The sequence below is a fragment of the Gavialis gangeticus genome, unplaced genomic scaffold (assembly GCF_001723915.1).
Source record: "Gavialis gangeticus isolate Ggan-Ray unplaced genomic scaffold, GavGan_comp1, whole genome shotgun sequence".
NCBI lineage: Eukaryota > Metazoa > Chordata > Crocodylia > Gavialidae > Gavialis > Gavialis gangeticus.
In genome coordinates, this window is record NW_017728991.1 from 9504865 (window position 1) to 9515199 (window position 10335).

Here is a 10335-nt window from a genome sequence, read left to right on the forward strand (position 1 = left end):
CAATTAGTACTAATTCTCATTGTCTTTTAGAATCATAGAATCACAGAATCAATGAGTCAGAAGGGACCTAGACAGATCATCGAGTCTGACTCCCTGCCATGGAAAGGAAGGAGCACTGGGGGTGGCAGGGGTCATAAGACCCCAGCCAGGTGCCTATCCAGTCTCCTCTTGAAGATCTCCAGGGAAGGTGAGAGCACCACCTCTCTAGGAAGCCTATTCCAGGCTCTGGCCACCCTTACAGTGAAGTAGTTCTTCCTAATATCTAACCTAAACCTATCCTCCCTCAGCTTGTGGCCATTGTTCCACAATCACTTGGCCCCATGTGCTAGATGAGTGGCCTGGGACTGATCCACAGGCTGGATGAACAGGCTGCAGGACAGCCCTATAGGCTGAATCTGGCCCATGGCCCCGGTGGTCTAATAAATAAGGCACTGGCCTTTCAAACCAGCAGTTGTGGGTTTGAGTTCCCCCCTGAGGAGGGTGGTTTTCCTGGGGGTTACAGTGGACAGTAAGTTGCATATGAGTCAGCAGTGTGCCCTTGTTGCCAAGAAGGCTACATGGCATCCTCGGCTGCATTGGTAGCAGTGTTCCCAGCAGATGAAAGGAATTAATTATTCCCCTTGATTCTGCACTGGTGAGGACATATCTGTGTCCAGTTTTTGCCCTCCCCCAAGAAAGGTTGTGACCAAGTTGGAAAGAGTCTAGCAGAGGGCAATGGAAATGGTGAGGGGGCTGGGACACATGACTTCTGAGGAGGGGCTGAGGGCACTGGGCTTATTTAGTCTGCAGAAGAGAAGACTGAGGGGGACTTGGTAGCAGCCTTCAACTCCTTGAAGTGTGGTTCCAAAAAGGATGGAGGTGTACTATTCTCAGTGGTGGCAGATGACAGGACAAGGAGCAGTGGTCTTAAGTCACAGTAAGGGAGGTTTGGGTTGGATATTAGGAAAAACTTCCTCACTTGGAGGGTGGTGAAGCACTGGAACAAATCACCTAGAGAGATGGTGGACTCTCCATCCTTGGAGATTTTTAAAGCCCTTGGCTGGAATGATCTAGTCAGGGACAGTCCTGCTTGGAGCAGGGGGTTGGACTAGATCAGTGTTTCTCAACCTTTTTTGTACTGGGACCCATTTGTAAACATTGATGGCCAGTCCCAACCCACAGATCCCCACCCACTCAGCCCTGCTGGTTCTTCTCATTCCCGACCCACTGTCCCACACCCCCAGGACACAGCTCCCAGTGTGTGGGGCAGGAGGTGGGTGTGTGGGGGCACATACCCTCCCAGATTTTTGTGCCCACAGCAGGCACGGGGCTGCAGCCTGACTGGACTAACATGGGCAAGAGCCACCTCTGCAGCCCAGCAGGTGGGACCCAGCACAGGAGAGTGGAGTGGTGAGACTCGTTGCTGCTGCCACTGGCGCCAGGACCCCTGTGCCAGCCATGCCACCAGCAGCACAAGGGATGGAGGTGGGGAGCATAGATGATGCATCAGAGGGGTCAGGGGGGCACAGGCGATGCATTGGGAGAAATGGGGAGCACATGCCCCCACAGATTTGTGTGTCCACAGCGGGCATGGGGATGCAGCCCAACACAAGAGCAGCTGGCGGTGGGAGGAGGTAAAGGCAGCACAGCTTCCCACCATCTGTTACTCCTCATGCTACTGGCAGTGTGGCTGGTGTGAGGGTCTTAGTGGTGGCAGTGGCAGCAATGAGTCTTGCCCCCCCCACTTCACCCTCCCATGCTAGGAAATGCCACTGGGACATGGAGGCAGCTCCTGAACATGCCAGTCTGGCCAGGCTTCAGCCTCATGCCTGTTGTAAGCGCACAAATCAGCACATGTGCCCCCCCACAGACCCCCTGCTCCCTCCAATGCATTGTCTATGCCCCCTCCTCCCCCTGCCCCACTCCTCTTGCTCCCCACAACCCCAAGCAGCCCCTTGCAGGCTGGGACTCTACCAGCTTGCAGGGGGATACCCACCGTTTCCCATGTTTTTCTCCTTTAAAGGAGAATCCATTTTTAATTTTGTTTGTGACCCTTTCATATATGCTTGCTACACACTTTTAAGTCGTGACCCACGGGTTGAGAAGCACTGGACTAGACGATCTCCTGAGGTCCCTTCCAACCCTATTTTTTATGATTCTATTATCCAAAAGATAAATGAGTTTGTTTAGTTGTTCATTTGGTTTGGCACATGCTGGCCTTTTCCCACTCCATATGTTATAACCACTGTGAAATGGATGGAGAAATATTTATAAATGTTTCCTTTCACACGTGATACAATTTTGACAGTACACACATGAAGCCCTGCACTCTCTTGGAATGGCACAGATTTGCCCTTTCTGCTTGGGGCTGGACTCGATGATCTTGCAAGGTCCCTTCCAGCCCCTTACAATCTATGAATCTGAAATGATTCTTTCTGCTCTGAAGAGCTTTCCTTTGGGCTGAATGTTGACTTGCTCAAGGTATGTACAGTAAACATAAAACAAGTACAGAAAAATCCTCCTTTTGAACTATACAGAGTGCCTGTGCATGTTCTTACGTAGAGTTTGCATGGGAGTGTACACATCAGCATGGCTAGCCAAGGAAAGCATGGAAGAAATAAAGGGGAAGAAGTCAAAATGAGCCAACCTTCTAGTTAGAAGTACAGCATACTTTTTAAATAGTGAGGGTGACTGACTGCTGAAAGGAAATAATGTGAGAAGTGATAGGCTGTTAGTCCATATCTTGAAGCACTCACATCAAGAGGAGACAGACGTTTATTAGAGCCACTGCATACAATTCTATGGCCACTGTTATACTGATCAAACTGCAAGATCTTGAGTTCACTTTTGGCCTTAAACTCTGTTAATCTAGGTATCAAACTATCAAAAGCTCTTGTTGCGGCTCAAATTCACCATCAGAACAATGCAACAAAGCCCTTGACTGCCCTTCAGAACACAGAAACAGCCTGAATTAACTTGTTTAGTCTCTGACACTGGCCAGATGTTGCAGAAGACACCTCTACTGTGGGCAGTTCTGTAATATCACATCCACGTTCAACATTTCTTTCTAACTGCAAGTGATTAATGATTGGAGTAGGAGTACATACATCTATAGACATTTTTCTCAAAGTGAGCCTAACAACAGTCTTATTCTAGTGTAAGCTCCGCACTTCAAGAGGGATGTGGACAGCATTGAGAGGGTCCAGAGGAGGGCCACCTGCATGACCCAGGGACAGCAGAGCAGACCCTATGAAGAGAGACTACAGGACCTCAACCTGTTCAGCCTTCGCAAGAGAAGGCTGAGGGGGGACCTGGTGGCCATCTATAAACTCACTAGGGGGGACAAGCAGGGCTTGGGAGAGACTTTGTTCCCCCTAGCGCCCCCCGGGATAACAAGGAATAATGGCCACAAGTTGTTAGAGAGTAGGTTTAGACTAGACATCCAAAGGCACTACTTCACAGTCAGGACGGCTAGGATCTGGAACCAACTTCCAAGGGAAGTGGTGATGACTCCTACCCTGGGGATCTTTAAGAGGAGGCTTGATATCTACCTGGCTGGGGTCATTTGAGCCTGGTTTTCTCTCCTGCCCAGGGCAGGGGGTCGGACCTGATGATCTACAAGGTCCCTTCTGACCCAACTTCTATGAATCTATGAATCTATGTCGAGAGGTCTAATCAGGATCAAGATGCCATTGTGTTACACTCTGTATGCTCATATGAAACAGCCTAGTTCTTCCCTAGGGAATTTGTACCTAAGGCTCTAATCCTGCAGACACTTGCGTATATGTAATTTTATTCATAGAGGTTATCCCATTCCTCATTTCTTCGTATCATTAAAACCCCAGTTCTGCAATGTTGCTAAGTACTTATGCACAGGCTTAACTATAAGCCCCAGCATTCAGATTCATTGGGAGATCAACAAATCTGGCTTCCAGAACAACTTGGACTAAAAGAACTTTGCTCAGTATTTTCTGTAGCAAGCCCATCATTTCTGTGTGAGCTATAGTATCTCGTTTAGAAAGAGAGCCAGTCTTGACCTATGCTTACATCCATTCCTATTCAACTTAAACACATACCTATCTTTAATCCCATGTTTAAGTACTTTGCTGAGTTGGTTCCCATTCCTTTGCTTTCAGTATTCAAAGTACTTAAAATGAAGGGCTAAATCATGTGTGTTCAATTCCCAAGCAGTTGTGTTTTACTCCCTCTGTGATTATTCTCCATCCTGAGCAGAAGGAGGCCTATATAATTTCTGTGGGACATCCAGGGGATGGGAAACATACAGATGAACTGTAGGACTTGTGTAAATTATCTCACATGAACTTTATGAAGGGGGCAATGGACCCCAGGAGCATAGCTTGTTCTGGATATTGTAAACAGAAGCTGAACCTGTGCTGAAACTCAGACAGCTGTGCTACATGTATTGTCAACTGCATATTTGGCTAACTTCACTTTTGAGGATTTATATATACACTTTGAGCCACAGTGCTTCACAATTTGCCATGCATGACATAGCAAGTTTCCAGTGGGCATTTCTCCTTCACCCTAAACACATGCATGCGTGTGCGCGCGCGCACACACACACACACACACACACACATTTCCTTGTCATCCATTTTACCAAGGCCTCTGGAGTCTACAGTGTCTAATTTGTAACAAAGTAATTCAATCAAAATAGTGGGGAAGCTGGTTGAACTTGTAATGTTCTTTGCACGGCAAAACAGCCAAGTACAGAATTCTGTGTAGGCTCTAAATTCATTAGATTTAGTTAGCTTCAGTTCACAAAAGCTTATGCTCTCTCTATATATTTATTTAGCCTATAAAGTGCATATTGATTCTGGCTATGAACAGACATCGAATCAGACTGGAGGGCTTGGTGGCAATTATGAAATTTTAAAAGCAGCTGAATGTCAGAATAATCATTTGAAGCTCCAGAAGCTGGTCTCTGTCCTCTCCAGGTCATCCAGAGAAGCAAGTGAGAATCAAAAAGGGTAGAAACAAAGTCCCTACTCTTTTACACGGTCAGATCAATAGGTTTTCTCATGTACTCAAAGCACTGTGCAGGATCTAAGGCTCCAAAGAACAGAACCTCTTTACCTATACCTCTCATGCCAAGGAACATCATTTTATCATTATTAGCTCATCTGTTTCATTATCAGTGTGATGATTTGCAGAGTGAGTACCTCATCCAGATATCTATAAACTGATTCTCAGCTGCCAAAACAGATGTAGCTGCTTTAACTCCAGTGGAGCTTCAGTAATACAGATGAGCCAAGGGTTTGGCTCATTATATTAACGAGCTTCCTTTTCCACCCCCAAGCAAGTGTTTTGCAAAATATGCTAAGTACAATTTAAAATGTATTTAAGCTTATTGGAAGACTGCTCGTGTTCCAGTGAGCGGACTCCATGGGAGTGTTGGGGATGGGAAGGGTTAACAAGGATGAAATAAAAGGAAAAAAGCAGTAGAGGGTGAGGAGAAGGGAATAAGGGTTGTTCTTTACTAGACAGATGAATCGTGTAATGTCCCATGAAGCCAGGGAGAGATGTTAATATGCACTTAACAGGCGGCCATGAAGGATTGAAAATATGATTGAATAAATAAAGCACAAATATTGCTCAGTTTTCTGGTGCCACCCTGCGCTATCTCAAAAGCCCATAAGATACTCTCCTGGGGGACTCTGAACATTCAAGCATGGTATTTCCTTGTCTTTTGCCCCAGCCCCATCACGGGTCATGCCTTCTCAGAGCTGCTGCATAAGGCAACAGATAAGCCAGATGGAAGGAAGGGTCTTTCATTTTACAGCTCTTTCGAGTCAGATCGAACAACTGGGATTCTGAAACCCCTGCTTAGCAGGTGCCTAACATTTCCAGTACCTCCAGTTTTGATGCTGAATCTTCTGTAAAGTTCTGTTTCTGGAAAGTACCTCAGGCTTAACAAGGCACTCCCAGGTTTGACAGGAGGAGGTATGATGTGGGGGAACTAGAGCCTTGCCTATTCTCCTCCCTGCATGACCCAATGTGCTGCATTCTGGGAGTAAGTTAACAGTCTGGGAGAAGGAGACAAAGGGGGGAAGCAGCCTTTATTTATTGCTCCAGTAGAGTGGAAGGAGAAGTTACAGAGAAAATCTTTCTTGTTCCTAACAGGATGGATCATAGGATGGCTATCAGCCTACAATTTGATGTGCCCATAAGAAAGGAAAATGGAGTGCTAGGAGGTGCCCATAAAAAAAGGAAATGAAATGTTTATACGACTTCACAGATTCTGGTTTATTCTCATACTCTCATCCATCCTCTCTAAAGCACTAAGCACCCTGCTGATGTCTTGTGCGCTCCCATCCCAGAGAAGCAGTCAGATACCATAGTGATGGGCACCGTTTGCAAAGCAGACAGATTAGATAGGCAAACGGATGCATTTTACAGCAGGTCTGGAAAGTTACGGAATCTGGGCCCTAGCACAAACAAGATACACTTGCCACCAGGAGAGGAATTTCCCGTAGAGGTAGTTATTACCGTCATTATACCAAGTGTCACCTGGAACACGTCCCCAGTTCTTGTTGTCCGTGACCAAGAAAGAGGAATTCAGATCGGAACGGGTTCAGAATAGGGCAGTTAGGATGACAGGGGAATGGAGAGTCTGTTTGCGAGTGAGAGTTAAAAGAGCTTTGCTTGTTTAATTTAGCAGAACAAAAGCTGAGATGGGATGTGTTTGCTCTCCATAAATATGTCACAAGAGTAACACCAGAGAGGGAGCAGAGCTATTTAAGCTGTGGGTCAGTATTGGCACAAGAACAGATTGGTGTAAACTGCCCATGCAGGAAATCAGAAGGTGTCGAACCATCCAAGGAGTGAGGTTCTCCAAGGGCCATCTGATGGAAATGAAGAGTCCTAACAGCTTTTAAGATCAAGCTCGGTCAATTTATGAAGGGGATCATATAACAGGATTGCCTGTGGTAGCTGGGGCCTGGACTCAATGACTCAGGATGCCCTTCCAGTCTATGTGCTAAGCCTGTTGTGGGCTGGATGAAAGGATTTGGGAACATGGACACAGGAGGGAGTGGGAGAGGAAGACTGAAAATCGAACCTTCTTGTACAAAGCGGTGGCAGTCTGCCAGAGCCCCTCTGACTGACTCTGGATGAGGCAGAGCCCATGACAGGATAACTCAGGGGTCTCCTCTACCAGGAAAAAGTTAGCACTGGGCAAGGGGAGAAATCCTGGCCCCACTGAAATTTGCAGCAAAGCTTCCATTAACTTCACTGGGGCCCAGATCTCATACTCCGAAAGAGGAGTCAAAAGGATACGTACATCTTCAAAGACATAGGGTAGCTGATTAAATACAGCTGCTGCCTTGCTCATCTATCAGTCATTGATAAAACAGTGCCTTTTAAATATAAGCTGTGGGTAAACTTAACCACAAAAATCAAAACATTTCCCTCCCCAGCCTTTCAAGGCAAACCTTTCTGTTTTCATCCGAGGTAAACAAAGGAAGCCACTATATAAAAAAACAAAACAAAAACCCCTCTAAAGACTTGGCATTACATCTAATTAATAGATTAAAGTACAGAAATGCTTTTAACATGTTTTTTTAATTGGCAATGATAAATGCACTTGAACTTTGTTGCTCTAGTAATGTGTTTCTAAATTGTGTGCAAGTTACATTCCTTCTTGTCAGAAGCCCCTTTGGATTTCAAGGAGTATTGTGCTCTGGCCAGACCCTTAGGCACTGCTATGTTTAAAATCAGACTTAGGCACCATCCTGCAATGGTTTCAATTTTAGCAGACCCGCTGAAACCCCCTCAAGTGAGTGGGGCTCAGCTGGGCACAGAGGGCACACTGCAAGTACCTGTCACCGCACCTCACTTAAACTTTGTAGGAGGATGGGTGCAAGGAGAAGGCAAGCGTCTTGCCTGTGCTGGGGCCCAGATGTGGTGACTTTCTGGACCTGCTGTAAAAGGCACCCATTTTTCTATCTGCCTTTGCAAATGGTGCCCATCACCATGGTATCTGATTGCTTCCCTGACATGGGAGTATTTGATGCCCTCATAGTCATGTGGCGTGGACCGCCAGTCTCTGTGGGCCGCCTGTGGATGGTGCCCGGCGGTGAGCGTGGACCCCACACCCCCGATGGGAGTGCACGAGACATCAGCAGGGTGCTTAGTGCTTCAGAGAGGATGGATGACAGTAATCTGGAATCTGTGAAGCTGTATAATTAATGTCCAGCACCCAGCACCGTGGACTTAGGGTTGCCAACTCTGTTTGAATCTATTCCGGGAGGTTTCATCACATAATTGATTCTGGTGCATAGACTTTACATGGGGAAGGCAAATGCACATGGCTATTGAAACCCACTGGACTCCTGTATAAATCGGATTCAACATTTAATATGTATTTTAATGAATGCCTGGTCATCGATCTCAGAAGTCTCCTGGAGACCTATGTCTAGCTCCCCAAGGCTCCAGGGCAATCCTGGAGGGTTGACAACCCTATGTGGGCTGGGGGCAGGAATCATGCAAATGAATGAAAGGAGCGCTTTAAATCAAAAGTAGAAACGCAAAGCAACAAACCAAACCACAGACCAAAAATCACGAAGGAATCTAAAACAGCAATGCAAACCAAAAAAATAAAATCAAGACGGTTCTTTTCTTGTAAGCATATACATGCTCCTGTCTGGCCACAATCAGCGAGCCGGGGCAGGAAGAGCAGAGATTGCTCGAGCTGAATTTTCCCCGGTCCCTTAATTGGCTGTGAAGCTCCCCGAGTACTTTGTGCACAGTCCCTTGCACACGAGCGCATCCCCCTCTTATGTGTGCGCCGGGCAAGTGTCTGCTCAGTTCCCCGCCGGCCGAGGACGAGGTAGGTCTGCGCCGCTCCCCGGGAAGCGCTGCCGGGGGGCAGGTCTTGCACGAGCCTGGCTGCGGAAAGTCACGCAGAGAAAGTCTCGGGCGTGGAGCAGAGCTTTGTGTTTTTATTTTATTTTATTTTATTTTATTTTGTCTCTTTTGCAGCGGCAGAAAAGTTTTCAGAGGCGCTTGCTCTGCCAACCATGTGCTGTGAGATGAATGAGAGCAGCCCTTTGCTGCAGGGAGGGCTGGAGGGATTTGATTCCTGCCGTTTTCTTTGTTGCTGAAGCAAATTCAGTGGCTGTGTGGGGAGGCTGCTTTTCAAGGAGAGCTGTTGGCTGCTCTGAGTCGCATAGGTACAAGGACTCCTTTCTCTTCTCTTCCCTTCCCTCTTCCCTGGGCAAAACTATCCTAAAAGTAGTAGGGGTTTCTAAGGGATTCCTGGTAGCGAAGCCCAATGGACTTGAATAATGCTAAACTTTTGTGGTAAGTGTTTTTTTGTTTTTTTTGTTGTTTTTTTTTAAGTGTTTCACCCCCTTGTACAAGAGGGAATTTGCAGAGGATTTTGTAGATTTGGGTGAAGCAAAGAAACAAAGTAAGAAGCCTCCAGATTGTAAAACTGGAGCCCTGTAGTCCTTTAGTGCCATGCCTAAAGGACACTTCTACCTCCAGGCAGAATCTGTCATGAATGGTATAAATCTCTTTCCATGAGGGGGAAGCGGACGTGCGTTCCGATATTTTCCTTAATTTTGAGCTCTGATGTATTGTACGAGTTCCCGGTGAGAACAGCCCCGTTAGTTTGAGAGTCTGCTCCGTCTTCTCTAGTCATGGAGGGTCTGGCAAGTGTAAACCTGGTCTCGGCTGCTCTTCCCCATTATTTAACATTTGATTATGGACATGGCAAACGTTGTGTTATCGTACCGTAGGCATGCGTGGGGTTTTGCAAGCCCACTTGAAAGCAAGGTCTCCTGAAGAGTTTTCTAAACTGTACTGAGTTGTTTTCCCCCCTCAATCCGGATTATAGCTGCAAAATGAAAAGGTGTGATTTCCTTGAATGTCGGCTTTGCCATTCTTCCATGCAGAAGTGTACTGAAGCGCACATGCTCACGTAGTCTGCAGGCGTGTAACACGCTCCTCTGCTACCTCTCTTAGCCAAGGATAGATCGTTCAGCCTTGCTGACATGAGCAGTCATCTCTGTTTCAGTGAGACCGCAGGCTACAGGATTAGGGTTTCTGGTCGCCCATTAAATCCCAGATGAGCTCTGGCATTATTCTGACACAGTGTCTAATTCTCCATTGCCTTGCTTTTTATGTAGCGCTCTTTTGCAAAGCGAGTGTAAAACGCAACAGTTATGATTTGTGGGCATTTTGCACTGGGGAAATTTGAATGCAAAAGGACTATGCAAGGTGCAGCACAACGGAGATTCAAGCCTGGGACCTCTATGCAAACCCCCCCCCCCCTTAATTGTCTTCCCCCAATATTGAATAAAAAACTAAAAAAGGAGAGGGGATTGAAGA

General features: G+C 46.7%; 1 protein-coding gene across 1 annotated transcript in view; it reads left to right on the forward strand.

Moving 5' to 3' along the window:
* Nucleotides 1-8725: 8725 nt before the first annotated feature.
* The window catches only part of TMEM100 (transmembrane protein 100), a 10213-nt gene continuing 8603 nt past the window's right edge, over nt 8726-10335 (forward strand). The window contains exon 1 of the mRNA XM_019517213.1: nt 8726-8830. The gene's annotated coding sequence lies outside the window, so the exon portion shown is untranslated. The remainder of the gene's footprint in view (nt 8831-10335) is intronic.